Source organism: Ascaphus truei, unplaced genomic scaffold (genome assembly GCF_040206685.1).
Source record: "Ascaphus truei isolate aAscTru1 unplaced genomic scaffold, aAscTru1.hap1 HAP1_SCAFFOLD_2246, whole genome shotgun sequence".
In the NCBI taxonomy this organism is placed as follows: domain Eukaryota; kingdom Metazoa; phylum Chordata; class Amphibia; order Anura; family Ascaphidae; genus Ascaphus; species Ascaphus truei.
The window spans coordinates 21,366-43,814 of NW_027455161.1; the positions used below are offsets into that span (position 1 = coordinate 21,366).

General features: G+C 48.1%; 1 long non-coding RNA gene across 10 annotated transcripts in view; it reads right to left on the bottom strand.

The window, feature by feature from the left end:
- LOC142477676 (uncharacterized) overlaps nucleotides 1-21,150 on the bottom strand; it is a 39,923-nt gene extending 18,773 nt beyond the window's left edge. For 4 of the 10 annotated variants that reach the window (XR_012792597.1, XR_012792596.1, XR_012792600.1 and 1 more), the window contains exons 1-5: nucleotides 21,069-21,150; nucleotides 10,943-11,063; nucleotides 9,615-9,754; nucleotides 8,451-8,895; nucleotides 362-409 (exon numbers count right to left, since the gene is read on the bottom strand). This is a non-coding gene — a long non-coding RNA (uncharacterized LOC142477676). Of the gene's footprint in view, nucleotides 1-361; nucleotides 410-514; nucleotides 830-8,450; nucleotides 8,896-9,614; nucleotides 9,755-10,942; nucleotides 11,064-15,053; nucleotides 15,146-21,068 lie in introns of those variants that run through there. The other 6 variants (XR_012792599.1, XR_012792598.1, XR_012792603.1 and 3 more) reach the window with 6 other exon arrangements.
- Between the last annotated feature and the right edge of the window lie 1,299 nt (nucleotides 21,151-22,449).

Here is a 22,449-nt window from a genome sequence, read left to right on the forward strand (position 1 = left end):
GAGACAGAGATACACACAGAGAGAAACAGAGACACACAGAGAGAGACAGAGACACAGAGAGACACACAGAGAGAGACAGAGACACACAGAGAGAAACAGAGACACAGAGAGAGAGACAGAGACACACAGAGAGACAGAGACACAGAGAGAGAGAGAGAGAGACACGGGCCTATTTAGTAAGCGTCGATAAGGCTGCGTCTATAGTATTTCAGACGGAGGGAAGGCACACGCTGCAATACACTTGCTGAAGCCTGAGCTTTTTTATGGCTTTGCAGGGTATGCAGCGGGTGCGATTGGGGGCGTGGCAATAAATATTTGGAGGCGTGGCAATAACGTTCCGGCGCGGACGTCACTTCCCTACCTCACATCCCGATCCACCGGCATTTTTTCAGATGCAGCATCTGAAGCACTGTGCAGACAAGAAGAAAAATGCACACAATGCGCACCAGAGATTAAAATATAGTAAATTATTTATTAATAAAACAAGAAATAACCGAGGGGGATCCAACCCCACCTCAGTACTTTCTTCTCGTTGCTATTGCCACACTATACGTCCTGACGCCGGAAGGGAAGTTGGTACGCGACCAAGACGAGACACCGGATTTACAGTGGAACCACAACATACCACAGATTGCTGGAGGACCACACTGCGAGGGGCACAGCCTATCGAGTTTCCCGGTCATCGTCCAAAGTCTGGAGCTGCGGATTGACCACCGGATTACCACGGAGCCCGAGCCTGTCTCACACAATGCTTTTACCAAACGGATGTTTGTGAGTTTGCTATTTTTATCTTGTCCAGGAAATGAAATTGTTAAACCGAATTTACACATGGAGCGGGCACTTTCTCTTCTTTTTTTTGTTTAGATATCTATCGAGGAGGTGGTTGTTTCCCTGAAGAGAGCTGCCAGGGCTCCAGAGGACGCCCGAATTGGATCCTTTTATGATTGAGTTATAACATAGCTATTAGAGCTAGGTTTCTGGACTTTTATTGTGTTTAGGCATAGTGTTTATTATTATTTTATTACAGCTACTTTTTAGTAATTGCACTGTTATTAATTCTGACCACTAATTCTCACTGCCATTATAATCTCTCTCTAGCCACAACCAAATTGCTATATCAGCTATATTATTTATTGGTTATACCAGGGGAGCACAAACTTTTGCAGCTCGCCCCCCTGCCTTCCCTCTGCTGGTGCTCGCGCCCCCCCCCCCCCCCCTTACCTTGATGCGGCATCACGTGACCTGCAGCGGCATTTGACGAGGGTGACGTCACATGACCCCGCGGCGTAATTTAACATACTGTGCTATATGTATGCACACACAGCTGTCTCTTACACATACAAATACTGTTTTTCCATCCCTATATATCAATAGGGACCACAAAGTATCCACACACACTTTTAGTTGTGCTACAAACTCTCACATTTCCACACCCACCCACACCATTTATATCCACTCCCATTCCACACACACCTTTTGTAAAGCACTGTATATACTGTGGGCTCTCCATTCATTTTCATTCACACTGATACACATACACACTCTTTCATCACTTGCTTTCAGGAACCTTTTGACACCTCTAGGCATAAAACACATCCACACCGGGGGAAGGACCAGCACAGATAACATTCCAAGAGACACTGTTTTTAAGTATACCTTTTGCTTGCTTCATTCATTGTAACATCGCCGGAAGAAGAGATCAGTGTATCTCGAAAGCTCGCACAAATAAAAGCATTTCGTTAGCCACAGAACGGTATCATCTATTTATTTTTTGATTATTGAAGCTCGGCTAACACGGTACTGATACCTCTATATATATATATTGCGCGCGCACACACACATATAATGTTTATCCAACTTTTTCATTTATCATTTGTAGAGAAAATGAACAATGTCGCCAGAAGTGCTATTTTTCAAAATGTAACATCTCTACTAATTAGTGTAAAATGATACTTCATATAAAGCAGGTTATGGGACCCAGTATAAAATGACCTTCATGTTTATTATCACATCCCAGTATATGGATACTTTCTATTATCACAAGCTGCTAACATGTGACAGGGCTCAGAGTCTGAGCCCAGAATGTGACATACAGAACATTCTCATTCTAAATTTCAAAAAATATTGTGTTGATTTCTGACCTGACTGCCGTGGTTACAGCTCAACCACTCTGTTCTACTGTATGTCACCACTTTCTGCCACAACCAGCTGACGGTGGATCTGCAAGGAGTTCAACGCTCATTGGCATCACATCTGTGGCTTGGTTGACGTATCATTTCTCCAGCTTTTTATTGTATTGTTTTTAAATAGATTATATTTATTTAGTTGAATAGATATTTATTTAGTTTAATAGATATTTATTTAGTTTAATAGATTATATTTCTAAGTTTAATAAGTTATATTTCTTAGTTTAATAAGTTATATTTCTTAGTTTAATAAATTATATTTCTTAGTTTAAAAAGTTATATTTCTTAGTTTAATAAGTTATATTTGTTAGTTTAATAAATTATATTTCTTAGTTTAATAAGTTATATTTGTTAGTTAATAGATTATATTTGTTAGCACAGTAGATTATATTTACTAGTATTTAAGTCTCCCCCTCAGTGCCCCATTAGGACCCGTGCGCATATTTCACATCTTTTCGGAGTCGCTTATTTTTTAGACCCTCGGAGCCGAAACCTAAAGGGGTCAGCTAAGAAAGTTCGGATCAAGAGGAGCCGCACAACTTAAAGACAGAACATTTCCAAGGGAGATGGAGACAATTTGGGTAAGATCTGATTAAAGGACAACCTTTGAGGAAGGAAAGGGTGACGGGGGAGTCTAAGAGGGGGGTGAGAGAGCAAGGTGGTGTGTCAGATTGGGGCAGAGCAAGAGAACGCAAAAATGATGGGGATTTGCTGCACACCAAAAAAAAACAATAAGTAGTGATACTTTTACCGGTGCCCCTTAGTCTCAGGGAAGACCGGCATTTCGTCCAATGGATACAATATGATTGATGGGAAAGGGCACACGGATTTGAATAAAAAAAGATAATTTATTGTGCCACAGACTACAATGTTTCGGCTGCTGGCCTTTCTTTGCTGGATTTAGTGGGTTTAGCCACTTTACCTGAGAAAGACCAGCAGGCCGAAATGTTGTTGTCTATGGCAGTGCAAGAGAAAACAGGTTGGGGGGGGTGGGTTCTCGCAAAGTCGCCGACCCATGGGTGAGTGTCTCCGGTGGAAACTAGTCCTGGACCCCGGGAAAGCTGTCTGTGGCCCATACAAGCTGAGTAACATGTAGAAAGGACACATGTATGTTCAGAATGAGTTAGCATGGTATTTTGAGAGGCACCATAGCAGGTCAGTGCAAGTCAGTGCAGAGCACTGCAAGGTCAGTCAATATGAGGAAGGGTCCGATGGAGGAGTTGGAGGGTCCCAGAATATCTCTTAAAGCAGGGGTGCGCAAATCGAGGGGCACGACATTTTCTTGGGAGGAGGGGCTCGGCGCTTACAGAGGCCCCTCGCTCTCCCCCACAGCATTTAAATTAAATGCCGGAGATCGCTCGCAAGGCCTCTGTAAGTTCCCTTTCCTTGTCTCCGGCGGCTTCTGGCGACAGCAACGTGGCGTCACATGATGTGGCATTGCCATAGCAACGTGATATCACATGACGTCGTTACATCAGAACGTCGGAGACAAGGTGGGGAAGGTGGAGGGGGGAGCAGGGGGAAAAGGTTGTGCAACCCTGTCTTAAAGCATTGCCTTGCATACAGATCAGAGGCCAAGAATGGATATGGATATCCGATGTGAAGCCGGAAATAAGACAGAAAAGACCGTTTCGGGGGAAGAAGGTGAGTGATGAAATAGCCGTCACTGTGTAACTCTTCCAATTACCTGCAACTTCATGCAGAGAAATAGCAACACTTGTTTTTAACATGCTAAGCGCCTAATGGGGAATTCAACTGCTGAGAGGTTAAGGGAGTTACTCACCAAACTCAGCGACGTTTCTGTGTCTCTGTGATAACTCCCCCAGGACATGCCTGAAAACCATAGGTAACTCAATGTATTTTTGATAAATAGAAACATGACCTTCTGGGGAGGGGTATATAATGGGTACTGGGCCTGGTGAGGTGGGTATAACGGGTACTGGGCCTGGTGAGGTGGGTATAACGAGTACTGGGCCTGGGGAGGGGCGTATAACAGGGTACTGGGCCTTGGGAGGGTTGTATAACTGGGTACTGGGCCTGGGGAGGTGGGTATATCGGGTATTTGACCTGTGGAGGGCGGTATAACGTGGTATTGGGGATGGGGTATAAGTGGCACAGGAGCTCTTGCGATACAGAGTATCACTGTCCCTGGTTACAAACACTTCATGTCTCCTGCAGATCAGGACACGCATGAAGGTGGTGCCCTTTGTGCCACCAGACGACGAGGCGGGCTACGAGGCGGACGACGAGGCATACGACAAAGCGGGCGTCAAGTGGAACAATGAGGTGGGCTACAAGGCGGCCGATGACGCAGACGTGGTGTACGATGACCAAGGAGCATACGACAGGTGTGGCCGGATCTGCTGCTTCATCTTTTTTAGGCGGAGGAGAAGACCCCGGGAGCAGGTAGGAGAATACGAGAGGTGCGGACAGATCTGCTGCTTCACCTTTTTTAGGCGGAGAAGTAGCCAGGAGCAGGTAGCAGAGGAGCCAGGGCGTAGATACAGGGGTATTCTAGGGGCCCTGAGAAGTTGGTTTGACCGCAGGAGAGGCAGATAAGATCAGGAAGGCTGCGGGAGGGGCAGGTACTAGAGGGAGATAGGGATATTGGGCGTGAGAGGGTGAGAGAGAACAAGGAGCAGGGCCGGAGCACGGGTTTCATGCGCCCGAGGCGAAACTTAAAATTTGAGCCCCAGTTGTATAAAAAATAATAAGATAAATAAAATAATAAAATAAACAGTGGCGTAGCTATCGGGGCTGCAGGGGGTGCGACCGCACCCCAGCGCGACGCAAAATAAAAATAAAAGGGCGCCAAAATACTGGATAAAAAAAAAGAATAATAATTTTAAAAAAAAGATAAATAAATAAAATAATAAGAGGAAAAAATAATAATGATTATTAATGCGCCCCTAGGACCTCTGCGCGCTAGGCGACCGCCTAATGGCCGGCCGGCCCTGCGAGGTATGCGGGAGGAAAAGGGGTGAATGGGATAGATATGCAGGGGGATGGGGGAGCAGGTGAGTTATACACAGGGGCACAAGGGCCCCATCACCCGCATCTCTATATACTGAGTGTGCCCCTGTGTATAACAACGCTGATCTGTGCTGCTCCATCTGATCTCACTGCGCAGTGATCCAGGGACCATCCGATCGCCATTTAATGGGGTCAGGAAGGAATTTTTTCCCCCCATTGCACAGCAGGGGTTATGTTTCGCCTTCCTCTGGATCACAGCAACAAACTGCCCTTTGTGCATGAATTATCAGTGAGATCTTTATACACCCTGCATTGGTCTTCACCCGTTTGCTGCCGGAGGGGCCTGCAATGCATTGCTCTGCGTGTTACTATATCGCTCCGCAATGTGCTGCAGGCCCCTACCAGCAAAGAGATTCATTATTTCAATAAAAAACTCTCTTTAATCAAACCTATGTGTAGTGTCTTTTCTATCCGTTGTATCTATTGCTAACAGCTCAGTGATTCTTCCCCAGGACGCTGCACTAGTGTCACGCTGCCAAGCCCGGGTGTGAGGGAGATTTATAGGGTCAAATATACACTTCTGCCAAAACACAAGTGCAAACAGGAAGCCCCTCTGATCTCATATCTTTTATTACACAAAACGGCATCTAAAAAGGTAAAAAGAACATACATGGGATTCTGCTACAAATATCTCTCTAATTACAAACCAATTAGAAAATCATTCAGATTAGAGTCGAGCGAAAAGAAATTGTTAAGTATCTCATGTACAGTATATGCAGTGCAGGCTGTTCTGCAGCATTACATGCAGGGGACAACGTTTAGGGGATATAAGTAATGCTGATCTCAGAGCTGACCGGCTGACCTGCTCTACCGGCTGACCTGCTCTACTGGCTGAACGGCTGACCTGCTCTACCGGCTGAACGGCTGACCTGCTCTACTGGCTGACTGGCTGACCGGCTGACCTGCTCTACCGGCTGACCGGCTTCTATTCTTTCAGCTAAATGACCTGAATTGTGGCCCCTGTATCTCGCAATTAAACGTTTTATTGGCATATTCTTGTTTGACTCGTTCTATACAGACATTTTCTATATATTCATTGTGGGATTTGATAACATCTGTAAGATCTCTCAGAATATCACATTCTGTACGTTTGTGTTGAAGATTTTTCCATTCTCAATTTACTTAATATTAGTTTTTGGCTTCAATTATTTATATCGAACCCAAAATACCTTTATACAGAATGCTGTTCCCCTTAGCCCACAAATGCTGCTTCATTAAAGCCCACGGGTGGCACTTTATGCATTCTCAAACTTTTAGGCAACATCCCTAATTTCCAAAAGTGGGATTAAATCTGTGCATATTTAAATGGTTAATTTTGTTACTCAGACTCCTAAATCCCTCCCCAAATATATCCGTTTCACATAAAAGTGTGTGCGCTTCTCCTTCCGCCTAACTGGCATGTCATCCTTACGGGCGCCACTCCGTGTAACTCCACGCTGCCCTCCAGTGGCAAAAGAAATAAGATACATTTACTATACTCGTCTGGCAGCTGCTCCCGTATAAGGTGGGTAACTCTGTATTAGGGGTCTTGGTAGAGTATATTTTATACTTATGTCGGATAGATGAGGAATTAATATTCCTAACGGGTTATTGTGAGAGGCCTTAGATCTTATCCTATATGCACGCAGCCCTCGCCTCTCAGACCTTGAACACATATTCAATCTGATTTATTGAGACTTGAAACTGGATTTCTTAAAACAAACTGATTTTAAACACTGACAAGACTGTAACAATGGTATTTGGGACCAGAGCTAAATTGCTAAAGCTGCCAATGACAGAGCTTCAGATAAAAACCAACTCTAATACCATCCTAGCCCCTGTTACTGGTTTGAAATATCTGGGCATATAGTTCAACTCCCATTTAACATTTGGGTTGCACATTGATACCCTGACATCCAAATCCTATGCCAAACTAGGTGTACTTTACAGGAACAAATCCTCCCTAAGGCCCTCATGCAGTAATCGCCTACAGCGATTCAGTAAGCCCAGAGAAGCTGGCGATTAGAGCAAAAATAACCGGTTTTTTTTTTTTGCCGGAAAATAAATAAATAAATAAATAAAATCGGCAGACGCGCGGTGATAAGCCACTTTTCGGCACTGATCGCCAGTTTTTCAAACACGCTCAATTCTATAAGCCCTGATCAGCTTATTGCGGCTGATCGCCACTTTAAAATTGCTGTTTCTTCTCCAAATTGTCCAGCCACAAAAGTTGGCAAGAAGGTGGGGTGAAGCTGCGATGAAAATAAAATGCATGTGTCCCAGAGCTGATATCCATTAATATCAGCACCAGAGACCCCCGTCATGAATCCGATGCATAAAAAATGCATTTACAGGCAACTTCATTACCGCCAAGGCAATGAAGGGGTTATATACCCGTGCCAGGCTTATTGCGGGTAGCGGGGGTGGGTGAAGGTGGTATTTGGCCCTGGGTGGGTGTTTAGGCCTTGCCAGGGGGTTGCGGGATGACTTAACCTCTTCTTTAACTTAGCGGTTAATACCGCTAAGGTAATGAAGGGGTTAACCCCTCCCGCTACCCCCCCACCCGGTAGGCCTAAACACCCATCCTTGGGGCCAATACCCCGTTCACCCACCCCCGCTACCCACAATAAACAAAAATACACATAACAGCCCCACTGGCCACCTCCTAGGTCCCTAATAAACCATTACAATATTCATAAAACCATTATTTTGTTTACACCCAGGATTATTACATGGGATTAGGGCTATGTTATTCAGTGAGGGGTTGTATGTTTGTATTCGTAGGGACAGGCAAGGCCGGAGACAGATGGGGTTCTCCTGCCTCTGTCCTCCCTGTCTCCTGACCCTTCCTGTAGCCGGTCAAAGAAGAAGAAGCAGGCACACGGTCTTACTCAAAGGAGGTTTAATATGCCATAAAGTCCAACGTTTCGGCAGTCAAGGTGAAGGCTACAAACACAAGAAACAGTCACAATATATACCACCCCCCTGATACTCACCCCTCCCCGCTCTGCCACATAACCAGGATGTTGACCCCCACCTGATGACGTCAGAGCTACCATATAGCGCCCCCTAGTGACGTCAGACGTCTAGGTCTAAATCCCTGGCAATACAGCATAGAGCTGTCTTGGAGGACTGCAGCCACAGCCACACCTCTCCCCAGACTGAACACTCCCCCATGATGACGTCAGCGTGACCCGGCAGTCAGGGGGGGGTAAGGGGGGACGGGCGTGCACCAATCAAGACTGTACTCACAGGGCTGGACAAAGATGTATCCGTCGCCATGGGATCAGTGTCAGAGCAGGGAGGAGTGAGACACTCCTATAAATCACCCTGAAAGTGTAAATAAACCACACACCAAAATATTAATAAAGCATATGTGCACAAAACTAATACAGCAATATACTATTAAAACATGTGACTGTATACTGCTGATGACATCAGTATAATCCTGCAAAGTTACAGTGAAATTCCACATAAGAATATGCAGTACGTCAGTATTTAGAATATACTAGTGTGTATACCTAGGTCAGAAATGGGTACACACAACCAGGGGGGGGGGAAGGGGAAGGGAGGATGGGGAGGGAGGGAGGGGAAGGAGGAGGGAGGGGAAAAAAAGAAGGGAAAAAAACCACACAAAAAGGATAATCTTCCCAATTGGTAAGTGCAGAGTCCATGGATGGTGCAAGATCAAATATGCCTGTAGAAAGACAAAAAATTACCTTCTATGAAGGAAGCATTTTAAATTCTGTTGCTCATTAAGACCCATACCGTTGCTGGTATTTAAAGCATGTATCCAGAATGCTTCACGTCTCAATAAGAAAGTCTCCCTATCTGGAGTGCCTTGTCTAGGTGCTACTGTCTCAATACCATGATGCGTAAAGAGGCAACATTATGATTGTGTTCCACACAGTATTGCACAAGAATAGAGGAATCCGTACCTTTTCGAATTACACTTTTATGTTCAATGAACCTTGTTTTTAACATTCTTATGGTCTTACCCACATAAAGAAGACCACATGGACACTTTATTACGTACACTACATATTCAGATCTACATGTGATTCTATTTTTGATTTTTATGATCCTCCCGCTTTGGGGGTGACTGAATTGACTACCGGTAGTCAGACTGTTACAGACCGAGCAGCTCATGCATCTAAAGTTACCCGGTCTGCCACCCTCCAGAAAATGAGGAGTTCTGTAGTTACCCTCATTATCTGCATGTATCAGGCTATCCGCCAGATTTCTCCCTCTTTTGAATGCCACCATTGGTGGTACACAGCAACTTTCAGATAATATATCATCATTTTGCAGAATATGCCAGTGTTTAAGAATGGTAGATTTAATAAAACCACCAGCTTGACTGTATATAGTGGTAAATACAAGCCCGTCCTCCTTCTTATTTTTGGTAGCACTTACCTCTTTATCCAGTGCCCGGTCTAACACAGCAGGAGGATATACGCAGGAAGATATCCCCTAGCCAGGAATCTACCACGTAGTTCTCCAATAGCTGGTTCAATATGATCCTTCCTGCTCGTGATTTTGCAGACCTGGACTTTCTGTGAAAAAGGTAATGCATCAATAAGAGAAGGAGGATGATGGCTATCTGCCCTTAAAATTGCATTTCTGTTTCTAAAAAGATCAGTATGTAACTCCCCATTAGTCTGTGTAATGAGGACATCTAAAAAAGAGAGTTGCTGTGTACTCCATGTATTAGTGAGGAGGACCGGTGAATGGAGACCATTAAGATACTCAAAAAAAGATAACAGCTGATCCTCCGTACCTGTCCATATGAAAAATATCATCAATATATCTGTAATAGCTTTTAATATGCACTAAAAAGTCTGATTTGTAGATGTACTGCTCTTCGAAATGTGTCATGTATATGTTGGCGTAAGCAGGGGCCATATTACTGCCCATTGCTGTCCCCTTAATCTGCAGGAAGAAATCACTCTCAAATCTAAAATAATTTTTTATAGAGAATGAAATGTAAAATGAGCATAATGTATTCAATTGGAACAGTATCACTATAATGGCGAATGAGGGTGGCCTTGATTATCTCAAGACCTTCAACATGGGGGATTATTGTATAAAGGCTAGACACATCTAAACTAACCAGAATATGATTAGTCCCATCACCAGGTGAATTTTTTAATTTGTCAAGGAAATCAAACGTGTCTTTGATGTATGAGTTGCTGTCTGTTCTATAGGTTGTAGAAATGTGTCTACAAATTTTGCAAGGGGTTGATTTAATGAATTAATAGCAGCTATAATAGGCCGCCCCAGGGGATTGTTTAAATTCTTGTGTATTTTGGGCAAGGTATAGAAAATAGGGCATTTAGGATGCAACATAGTTAGAAACTCAGATTCAGGCTCTGTTATCCACCGGTTATTAACCCCCATTTGGATAATTTCCTTAATTTCTCTCGCATAGTTAAAGGTAGGGTCCCTATCCAATTTAATGTAGCAGTTAATGTCACTCAGTTGTCTGATGGTTTCAGCCTTATAATCTGAGTAATTCTGCACTACTAGGGCACCCCCCTTGTCCGCACGCTTAATAATAATCTCATTATTATTAGTCAACATTTTTAATGCTTCCTTTTCCTGAACAGACATATTGTATGTAGCCCTATGTTTGTTTTTTTTGTACCTTGCAATGTCCCCCTTAAACAGTCGTATATATGTGCTGACTGATTGATTTTTAAATGGCGGGACAAAAGTGGATTTGAGCTTGCACATTTTGGTACCTTGATAAGAAGCCGAATTATCTGTCCCTTGCTGGTCAGTGGCCAAATTAACTGTCCCTTGTTGTTCATAGGAGGATTACCTGTCCCTGGTTGGATATTGGAATGCACCGATTCTGTAGACCTGTTAGAAAAAAAATGATTTAAGGTTTAATACACGTTCGAATTTAAATAGGTCAACCTCCAAATCAAAATCATTAAACAATGTAGTAGGTACATATGAGGGCCCCCTAGCTAAAACAGACATGTCACATTGATTAAGAGTGTAATCAGACAGATTAACAACCAAGGTGTCCATACTCATTTCTGCTCCGTTGTACGTAGGGGATAGGGTGATCTTCCCTTTCCCCTGGCCCCCGCGTCTAATTTTCCTTTTTCTTTCTCCTTGTCCTTGGATTGGCCTAAAAAAGGGGCCGGACTTTGGCCTCTCTGACGTTCTGTTGAGGAATGGGCTTCAGAGTCACTGGTGTGGACTTCTTGGACTCCCTGGGGTGCTCTCCCTCTTTGGTTCTTGCGTTGTTTGGGGTCTTGCTTCAGCCACGGGTATACTCTTCCATCTTTATAGTCATTAACAACTTTTTTGAATTTCAACTTCTTAAAGTGAATAAGATCACTTTTAATTTTTTTACAGCTTGGTTTTAAGACTATCCAATGATTGTACAACGTCCGTACCAGGGCTAGACTGTTCATGAGGATTTCCACTTTGAGTATATCCTTCCTTGTGTGGCCAGTTGTTCCCCCACCTCCTCAATAACCAAAATATTCAAGTCCAAAGAGGCCCTATTAAAGCTGCAGTTCAGTCTTTTTTTTTATTTATTTATTTTTTTACTTCAATAGTTTCATGTGTGCAATCTCTAATTACCTAAAGAACTGTATAGCTGCAGGTCAATTCGTTCTCCATGTATTGATAGGTGAAATTTGGTGACATAATTAGTGAAGGGATCTGTTTTTCTTCTGCTTATGTCTCTCAGTGGAAGCTCATGAATATTCATGAGCACTCCTGCATTGACATGTGCTAGAGGGAGGGCAGGGCTGACAAAGGGTGTGCCAGGGCTTGTGACAGGACATGAAGGGGCAGTGCCTTAGCAAATGGCTGTTAAAGTAGAATACAAGAAAATTGGTCTTTCAAAGTTGTTTTTTTAAAACAGAAAATGCTAAAAGTATTTTTTCTTACTACAGAACTGATTTATTAAAAAAAACACACATGCAGGATATTGACTGAACTGCAGCTTTAAAGCATTGTCCTGCATACAGATCAGAGGCGAAGAATGGATATGGATACCGATGTGAAGCTGGAAATAAGACCGAGAACAATACCGAAAAGACCGTTTCGAGTGATGAAATAGCCGTCACTGTGTAACTCTTCCAATTACCTGCAACTTCATGCAAAGAAATAGCAACGCTTGTTTTTAACGTGTTAGCGCCAAGGGGGAATTCAACTGCTGAGAGGTTAAGGGAGTTACACACCCAAACTCAGCGACGCTTCTGTGTCTCTGTGATAACTCCCCAGACATGCCTGGAAACCAGAGGTAACTCAATGTATTTTGATAAATAGAAACTTGACCTCTGAGACTGTGAGACCCCCTCTCCTTCCCCCCCTTCCCTTGGCTTCCCAAACCCCACCATAACCAATACATAAATAACCACAAACACGAGGTCTGGCGGCCGCTGCTGTTTAGTAAAACTTCAATTAACCTAATTAGTGCCAACCCCCTGCCAGAGTGCTCGCTCATTGGGTAAAGGCCAAAGGTACCCGATCCAATGGCCCGTAACTCCCCCTAGCCGGGCCCCGCCTGTCTGGCGAGAATGGCCCAGGAACGCACGTGTAAATGAGCCGCGCCCACTCGCCACTCCCAGCCACCTTTTATTTTATTTCTGTTATTCATTTTCATTGTTTATTTATTCTTTTTTTTCTTTTAAACACGTACAACCAACATATTTACCAGTATTCACAATAAAGGGCAGGGTGGGCGGGACTCCCATGGCAGGGCGTAGACCAGGCCTGCACAACTCGTAAAGTGCGGAGGCCGAACTGCTCCAAGGAAAAAAAATTGGGCCGCACGGGTAAAATCATCATCATCGTCTCTCCTCCAGCACCTCATCATCATCCTGCACCTCCCATCACTCTCCCCCCCTGCACCTCCCATCACTCTCCCCCCCCTGCACCTCTCATCACTCTCCCCCCCCTGCACCACCCACCACTCTCCCCCCCTGCACCTCCCATCACTCTCCACCCCCCTGCACCACCCATCACTCTCCCCTGCACATCCCATCTCTCCCCCCCCTGCATCTCCATCTCTCCCCCCCTGCATCTCCCATCTCTCCCCCCCCTGCATCTCCCATCTCTCCCCCCCTGCATCTCCCATCTCACTCCCCCCTGCATCTCCCATCTCACTCCCCGCCCTGCATCTCCCATCTCTCCCCCCCCTGCATCTCCCATCTCACTCCCCCCCTGCATCTCCCATCTCTATCCCCCCCCCTCTGCATCTCCCATCTCTCCCCCCCTCTGCATCTCCCATCTCTCCCCCCCCCTCTGAATCTCCCATCTCTCCCCCCCCCCCCTCTGCATCTCCCATCTCTCCCCCCCCCCTCTGCATCTCCCATCTCTCCCCCCCCCCTCTGCATCTCCCATCTCTCCCCCCCCCTCTGCATCTCCCATCTCTCCCCCCCTCTGCATCTCCATCTCTCCCCCCCCTGCATCTCCATCTCTCCCCCCTGCATCTCCCATCTCTCCCCCCCCTGCATCTCCCATCTCTCCCCCCCCCTGCATCTCCCATCTCTCCCCCCCCCTGCATCTCCCATCTCTCCCCCCCCCCTGCATCTCCATCTCTCCCCATCTCTCCCCCCCCTGCATCTCCCATCTCTCCCCCCCCCTGCATCTCCCATCTCTCCCCATCTCTCCCCCCCCTGCATCTCCCATCTCACTCCCCCCTGCATCTCTCATCTCTCCCCCCCCCCCTCTGCATCTCCCATCTCTCCCCCCCCTGCATCTCCCATCTCACTCCCCCCCCTGCATCTCCCATCTCTCCCCCACCCCTCTGCATCTCCCATCTCTCCCCCCCCTCTGCATCTCCCATCTCTCCCCCCCCCTCTGAATCTCCATCTCTCCCCCCCTCTGCATCTCCCATCTCTCCCCCCCATCTCTCCCCCCCCTGCATCTCCCATCTCTCCCCCCCCCTGCATCTCCCATCTCTCCCCCCCCCTGCATCTCCCATCTCTCCCCATCTCTTCCCCCCTGCATCTCCCATCTCTCCTCCCCCTGCATCTCCCATCTCTCCCCCCCCCTCTGCATCTCCCATCTCTCGACCCCTCTGCATCTCCCATCTCTCCCCCCCCCCCCTCTGCATCTCCCATCTCTTCCCCCCCCTGCATCTCCCATCTCTCCCCCCTGCATCTCCCATCTCTCCCCCCCCCTGCATCTCCCATCTCTCCCCCCCCTGCATCTCCCATCTCACTCCCCCCCTGCATCTCTCATCTCTCCCCCCCCTCTGCATCTCTCATCTCTCCCCCCCTGCATCTCCCATCTTCCCCCCCTGCATCTCCCATCTATCTCCCCCCCCTGCATCTCCCATCTCTCCCCCCCCCTCTGCATCTCCCATCTCTCCCCCCCCTCTGCATCTCCCATCTCTCCCCCCCCTCTGCATCTCCCATCTCTCCCCCCCCCTCTGCATCTCCCATCTCTCCCCCCCCTCTGCATCTCCCATCTCTCCCCCCCCCTCTGCATCTCCCATCTCTCCCCCCCCTCTGCATCTCCCATCTCACTCCCCCCCCCTGCATCTCCCATCTCACTCCCCCCCCCTGCATCTCCCATCTCTCCCCCCCCTCAATCTCCCTCGCCCCCCCCAAGCTTCTTTGCCCCCCAATCTCCTCTCTCCCCCGTATCTCCATCTCTCCCTGGTCCCACGGGTCCCACTCCCTCCCTATGCGACCACACTGCCGGGGTGCAGGAGGGAGGGCCAGAGGGAGAGTCTGGGTGCCGGATGGGGAGTTACAGCGGGAGAGCACGTGACGGCCCCCACCCCTGCCCACCCCCAACCCCAATCTCCCTCGCCCCCCCCCAAGCTTCTTTGCCCCCTCTCTCCCCCCGCATCTCCCTGGTCCCACGGGTCCCTACCTTATGCGGCCACAGGTGAGGTAATGAAATAGACAGAAGCTCCAGGTGCTGCACTGGCTGGTGTGCAAAAGCGCGGGAGAGCGTGGCGGCAACCACCCCTGCGTGACTGTTGCTAGCCCCGCCTCCCATCCAATCCCGGGCCGCGGCTCAGCTGCCTCTGCATATTTCCAGGGGGGGCCATGCTTCCGCCCCACGTTGGGAGCAGGGAAGGGGGGGGGGGGGTGGAGCGGGCCGCGCCAGGACCGCAGGGAATCGGCGCCATTTTTTTTTTCAAAGTTTTTTTTTTTTTTCAAAGTTTTTTTTCAAAATTTTTTTTTTTTTCAAAGTTTTTTTTTTTTTTTTTAAATTTCATGAGGGCCGCACAGAGAGGCCAGGCGGGCCGCACAGAGAGGCCAGGCGGGCCGCACAGAGAGCCCAGGCGGGCCGCGTGTTGTGCAGCCCTGGCGTAGACTGACCCCGCGCCTCTGTCTAATTCTAACCTCCCTGGCCCTTCCCCCGGCAGTGTCACGTCACTGCCAGAGGGGGGGGGGGACGTAGTCCACACTGATGGGCGTCCGCAGGGGGGGGGCAAGGGGGGGCGCTTGCCCCCCCCTGGATCCTGGGCCGCCAACAGCGGGGAACAGAGGGCACTGGCGTGACAGGATTTAGCGCGCTCTTCTGCAAAAAAAAAAAAACCTCCCTTGTCTCCTGATTGGCTGGTGCGTGTTGGCACGCTGCCAGGATTTATTTATTTTTGGCCCTCGCAAGCTCTATCTCAGCGGTGCGCAAAACTGGGGGGCGCCAAATTATTTAGGGGGGGCGCAGCCTGTGCGGCGAAACCTGGGGGCAGAGCAAGGGCAGAGCAGAGCTCCGTGCTGCTGCTTCCCTGTGCTTGCAGAGGGGGCGGGGCGTCCCTCTGCACACAGACACAAGCCCTCCTCTTCCTACAGCGTGGGGAACCGAGCATGCAGTACGTGTGTGTGTGTGTGTGTGTGTGTGTGTATATATATATATGTGTGTGTGTGGGGAACCGAGCATGCAGTACGTGTGTGTGTGTGTGTGTGTGTGTGTATATATATATATGTGTGTGTGTGTGTATATATATGTATAGTGATGTGTGTGTGTGTGTGTGTATATATATATGTATAGTGATGTGTGTGTGTGTGTGTGTGTGTGTGTGTGTGTATATATGTATAGTGATGTGTGTGTTTTGTGATTGAATGTGTGCTGTGATTGTGTGTGGTGTGGGGGGTGTTGTTTGTGTTGTGATTGATTGTGTGTGTTGTGTGGTGATATTAGTGTGTGTTGTGATATTAGTGTGTGGGGGGGTGTTGTGTGTGTTGTGATTGTGTGTGTGGTGTGTCTGTCTTGTGATTGTGTGTGTGTATGGGTGTTGTGATTGAATGCAGCGTTGCACAAACTGGAGGGTGTACGCTCTCCCAAGCTTGGCGCTTGGGGGAGACAAACAAAATTGACATTGAAGCATGCTCAGCAGCAGTCAATGCGCACAACCCCACACCCACACACAAACACACACAGCCACACACAAACACAGAAATAGCCCTGATCCATACCCCCCACTCGTGCTTGCAAAATTATGCAGGACACCCTGTGCTCATGCTTGGAGAGTTGGTGATGTCACCACTCTCGGCGGCAGCGTGGACGCAGCCCAATTTTGCAAGCGCGAGCTGTTGAAACATATTTGTATTTACATTGTATATCGTTTAATAAAGGGGGGGGGGGTTCATGTGATTTTGATTACGTCAGGCAGGGGGGGCCCAGGAAATTAAATGGATGAAAAGGGGGGCTCGGCATAAAAAGTTTGCTCACCCCTGCGGAGTCTATCTGACCTTGCATAGCGAGGCCCGCCCAGTACATGGAGTACTGCTCCATGCCACTCTCGCTTCCCCCTTGTCCCCCTGCTCTGATTCCCCCTTGTTGCAAGTGTCTGAGTTTGTGTCTGAGTGTGTGTCTGTGTGTGTGTGAGAGATCAGGGGGGGAGGGAATGAATGTGAGGAGGACGGATTCAGGGAGTGGGTTTGAGTCAGAGGGGGATAATTGATGGAGGGGGGAGAGTGAGGAGACCAGGGGGTGTAATAGAGGAAGAGAGGGGAGAGAGTGAATGAAGAAGAGAGGGGGTAAGAAAGAGATGGGCTACACCTTGGGACTATCTGCATTAGAGTGGCACCAGACAAGGTGTGTGTGGTGTGGTGTGTGTGGTGTGGTGTGTGTGGTGTGTGTGTCTGAGTGAGAGAGAGAGAGTCTGAGTGAGAGAGAGAGAGTCTGAGTGAGAGAGAGAGAGTCTGAGTGAGAGAGAGAGTCTGAGTGAGAGAGAGAGAGTCTGAGTGAGAGAAAGAGAGTCTGAGTGAGAGAGAGAGTCTGAGTGAGAGAGAGAGAGTCTGAGTGAGAGAGAGAGTCTGAGTGAGAGAGAGAGTCTGAGTGAGAGAGAGAGTCTGAGTGAGAGAGAGAGAGAGAGACTGAGTGAGAGAGAGTGAGTGAGAGAGTCTGAGTGAGAGAGAGAGTCTGAGTGAGAGAGAGAGTCTGAGTGAGAGAGAGAGAGTCTGAGTGAGAGAGAGAGTCTGAGTGAGAGAGAGAGAGTCTGAGTGAGAGAGAGTGAGAGTGAGAGAGAGAGAGTCTGAGTGAGAGAGAGAGTCTGAGTGAGAGAGAGAGTCTGAGTGAGAGAGAGAGTCTGAGTGAGAGAGAGAGAGTCTGAGTGAGAGAGAAAGTCTGAGTGAGAGAGAGTCTGAGTGAGAGAGAGAGTCTGAGTGAGAGAGAGAGAGTCTGAGTGAGAGAGAGAGAGTCTGAGTGAGAGAGAGAGTGAGAGAGAGAGTCTGAGAGAGTCTGAGTGAGAGAGAGTCTGAGTGAGAGAGAGAGAGTCTGAGTGAAAGAGAGTCTGAGTGAGAGAGAGAGTCTGAGTGAGAGAGGGATTCTGAGGGGGAGAGAGTCTGAGGGGGAGAGAGTCTGAGGGGGAGAGGGAGAGTCTGAGAGGGAGAGGGAGAGTCTGAGAGGGAGAGTCTGAGAGGGAGAGGGAGAGTCTGAGAGGGAGAGGAGAGTCTGAGAGGGAGAGTCTGAGAGGGAGAGTCTGAGAGGGAGAGGGAGAGTCTGAGAGGGGGGAGGGAAGAGAGTGAGAGGGAGAGAGTCTGAGAGGAGAGAGTCTTAGAGGGGGAGAGTCTGAGAGGGGGAGAGTCTGAGAGGGAGAGTCTGAGAGGGGGAGAGTCTGAGAGGGGGAGAGTTTGAGGGGAGAGTCTGAGAGAGGGAGGGTCTGAGAGAGGGAGGGTGTGTGTTTGTGTCTGTCTGTGAATGAATACAGACACCAACCCACAGTCAGTCAGTCACCCACCCAAGTGTCAGTCACACACAAGTCAGTCAGTCAAAGTGTCAGTCACCCACTCCCGTCACCCACACACCCCCACAACCACTCTCTCTCTCTGTCTAGTTAACATTATGCCCCCCCCTGAAAACATTTCTGCGGACGCCCATGTCCACACTCACAGGTAAGGGAGAGCCTAGTCCCTCTGGTCATAGCGCCCGGTCACCGAGGGCTCAAGGCTACTTTTCTGGGTTATTTTGAAACAAGCTACACTGGGGAATATTTAGGGGTCTCCCCAAACAAAGAGAGAACATTTAGGGGTCTCTCCAGACACAGAGAACCCCACACACTTAGATCTGAGGTTTGTGCCCCTATTAGGCCTGGGCCTATTAGTAAGTTCAAGCTCGCTGAGGCGGGCTGAGCAGATGCACAAACTCCCTGCATCTGTCATCAGCGCGGCTATAGTTTCCCCCTCCGCATGCGTGCTCATGCGTGCAGAGGCTCAGAAACTTTGCCGAGACAGGCAAGTTTCAAATTTGCCGCTCGGGGAAGCGAAGAAGCGGTCACGTGACCACTCCCATCCAATGGGAGCGGGGACTAGCCCCGCTTCCCGCTCCGCCTCCTGACACGCCTCCGCTCTGCCTCTGCTCCGCCTCCACCCCGCCCCCAGAGCGCGCTCACTGCCCTCGCCTGCAAGGACAGAACAAAACACCATTTTCAGCAGGCGAGGCAGAGCAGGAGCGCGGCTGAACCCTCTATGTCCCAGGCCTTACATGGGGGGGGGGAGAGAAATACATAGAAACAAAAATAAGGAGGGACAGAGATAAATAAAAGAGATAAGATTAAAGGGGAGAGAGAGACTGACAGGAGAGGGAAAGGAAAGGCAGAGAGTAGGGAGACTTCTCACCAAGGTGATGAAACAGCTGTGACACATGGACACCTTCTCTGGGAAACCTTCCACTACCCATGTGACATTACACCTCCACCGTAGGGGGTCCTGCGTCTGGGGAGTGTGTGTGTAAAGGATCCTGGGGAGGGACGTATAACGGAGTTCTGGGGAGGGGTATATAATGGGTACTGGGCCTGGTGAGGTGGGTATAACGGGTACTGGGCCTGGTGAGGTGGGTATAACGGGTACTGGGGAGGGGCGTATAACAGGGTACTGGGCCTGGGGAGGGGTGTATAACAGGGTACTGGGCCTGGGGAGGGGTATATAACAGGGTACTGGGCCCGGGGAGGGGTGTATAACAGGGTACTGGGCCTGGGGAGGGGTGTATAACAGGGTACTGGGCCTGGGGAGGGGTGTATAACAGGGTACTGGGCCTGGAGAGGGGTGTATAACAGGGTACTGGGCCTGGGGAGGTGGGTATAACGGGTGTTTGCCCTGTGGAGGGCGGTATAACGTGGTATTGGTGAGGGGGTATAGGTGGCACAGGAGCTCTTGCGATACAGAGTATCACTGTCCCTGGTTACAAACACTTCATGTCTCCTGCAGGTCAGGACACGCACGAAGGTGGAGCCCTTCGTGCCACCAGACGACGAGGCGGACGATGAGGCATACGACAAAGCGGCGTCAAGAGGTGCGAAGAGGTGGGCTACAAGGCGGACGATGAGGCAGACGACGAAGCGGATGTCAAGTCTGGCGACGAGGTGGGCCATGGCGAAGGAGAATACGAGAGGTGTGGACGGATCTGCTGCTTCAACCTTTTTTAGGCGGAGAAGAAGCCGGGAGCAGGTAGCAGAGGAGCCAGGGCGTAGATACAGGGGTTTTCTAGGGCCCTGAGAAGTTGGTTTGACCGCAGGACCGCAGATAAGATCAGGAAGGCTGCGGGAGGGGCAGGCTACTAGAGGGAGATAGGGATATTGGGCGTGAGAGGGTGAGAGAGAACAAGGAGCAGGGCCGGAGCACGGGTTTCATGCGCCCGAGGCGAAACTTAAAATTTGTGCCCCAGTTGTATAAAAAAATAATAAGATAAATAAAATAATAAAATAAACAGTGGCGTAGCTATCGGGGCTGCGACCGCACCCCAGCGCGACGCAAAATAAAAATAAAAGGGCGCCAAAATACTGGATAAAAAAAAATAAAATAATTTCAAAAAAAAGATAAATAAATTAGAAATAATAAGAGGAAGAAATAATAATGATTATTAATGCGCCCCTAGGAGCTCTGCGCGCTAGGCGACCGCCTAATGGACGGCCGGCCCTGCGAGGTATGCGGGAGGAAAAGGGGTGAATGGGATAGATATGCAGGGGATGGGGGAGCAGGTGAGTTATACACAGGGGCACAAGGGCCCCATCACCCGCATCTCTATATACCGAGTGTGCCCCTGTGTATAACAACGCTGATCTGTGCTGCTCCATCTGATCTCACTGCGCAGTGATCCAGGACCACCCGATCGCCATTTAATGGGGTCAGGAAGGAATTTTTTCCCCCCATTGCACAGCAGGGGTTATGTTCGCCTTCCTCTGGATCACAGCAACAAACTGCCCTTTGTGCATGAATTATCAGTGAGATCTTTATACACCCTGCATTGGTCTTCACCCCTTCGCTGCCGGAAAGGCCTGCAGTGCATTGCTCTGCGTGTTACTATATCGCTCTGCAATGTGCTGCAGGCCCCTCCCAGCAAAGAGATTAATTATTTAAATAAAATACTCTCTTAATCAAACCTATGTGTAGTGTCTTTTCTATCCGTTGTATCTATTGGTAACAGCTCAGTGATTCTTACCCAGGACACTGCACTAGTGTCACGCTGCCAAGCCCGGTGTGAAGAAGGTTTATAGGGTCACATATACACTTCTGCCAAAACACAAGTGCAAGATCTGTCATATCTTTTATTACACAAAACGGTATCTAAAAAGGTAAAAATAACATACATGGGATTCTGCTACAAATATCTCTTTAATTACAAACCAAAATGCAAATCATTCAGATTAGAGTCAAGCGAAAGAAAGGGTTAAGTATCTCATGTACAGTATATGCAGTGTAGGCTGTTCTGCAGCATTACATGCAGGGGGCAAAGGTTAGGAGATATAAGTAATGCTGATCTCAGAGCTGACCGGCTGACCTGCTCTACTGGCTGACCGGCTGACCTGCTCTACCGGCTGACCTGCTCTACTGGCTGACCGGCTGACCTGCTCTACTGGCTGACCAGCTGACCTGCTCTACTGGCTGACCGGCTGATCTGCTCGACCGGCTGACCTGCTCTACTGGCTGACCGACTGACCTGCTCTACCGGCTGACTGGCTTCCCTTCTTTCAGCTAATGACCTGAATTGTGGCCCTTGTATCTCCCAATTAAAGCTGCAGTTCAGGCAATATCCTGCATGTGTGGGTTTTTTAATAAATCAGTTCTGTATTAAGAAAAAATACTTTTAGCATTTTCTGTTTTTAAAAAACAACTTTGAAAGACCAATTTCTATGTATTCTATTTTAACAGCCATTTGCTAAGGCACTGCCCCTTCATGTCCTGTCACAAGTCCTGGCACAACCCTTTGTCAGCCCTGCCCTCCCTCTAGCACATGTCAGTGCAGGAGTGCTCATGAATATTCATGAGCTTCCACTGAGTGACAGAAGCAGAAGAAAAACAGATCCCTTCACTAATTATGTCACCAAATTTCGCCTATCAATACATGGAGAACGAATTGACCTGCAGCTATACAGTTCTTTAGGTAATTAGAGATTGCCCACATGAAACTATTGAAGTAAAAAAATAAATAAAATTAAAATAAAAGACTGAACTGCAGCTTTAAACGTTTTATTGGCGTATTCTTGTTTGACTCGTTCTATACAGACATTTTCTATATATTCATTGTGGGATTTGATAACATCTGTAAGATCTCTCAGAATATCACATTCTGTACGTTTATGCTGAAGTTTTTCCATTCTCAATTTACTTAATATTAGTTTTTGGCTTCAATTATTTATATCGAGTCCAAAATACCTTTATACAGAATGCTGTTCCCTTAGCCCACAAATGCTGCTTCATTAAAGCCCAGGGGTGGCACTTGATGCATTCTCTAACTTTTAGGCAACATCCCAAATTTCCAAAAGTGGGATAAAATCTGTGCATATTTAAATGGTTAATTTTTCCATTTTTCCATTGTGACA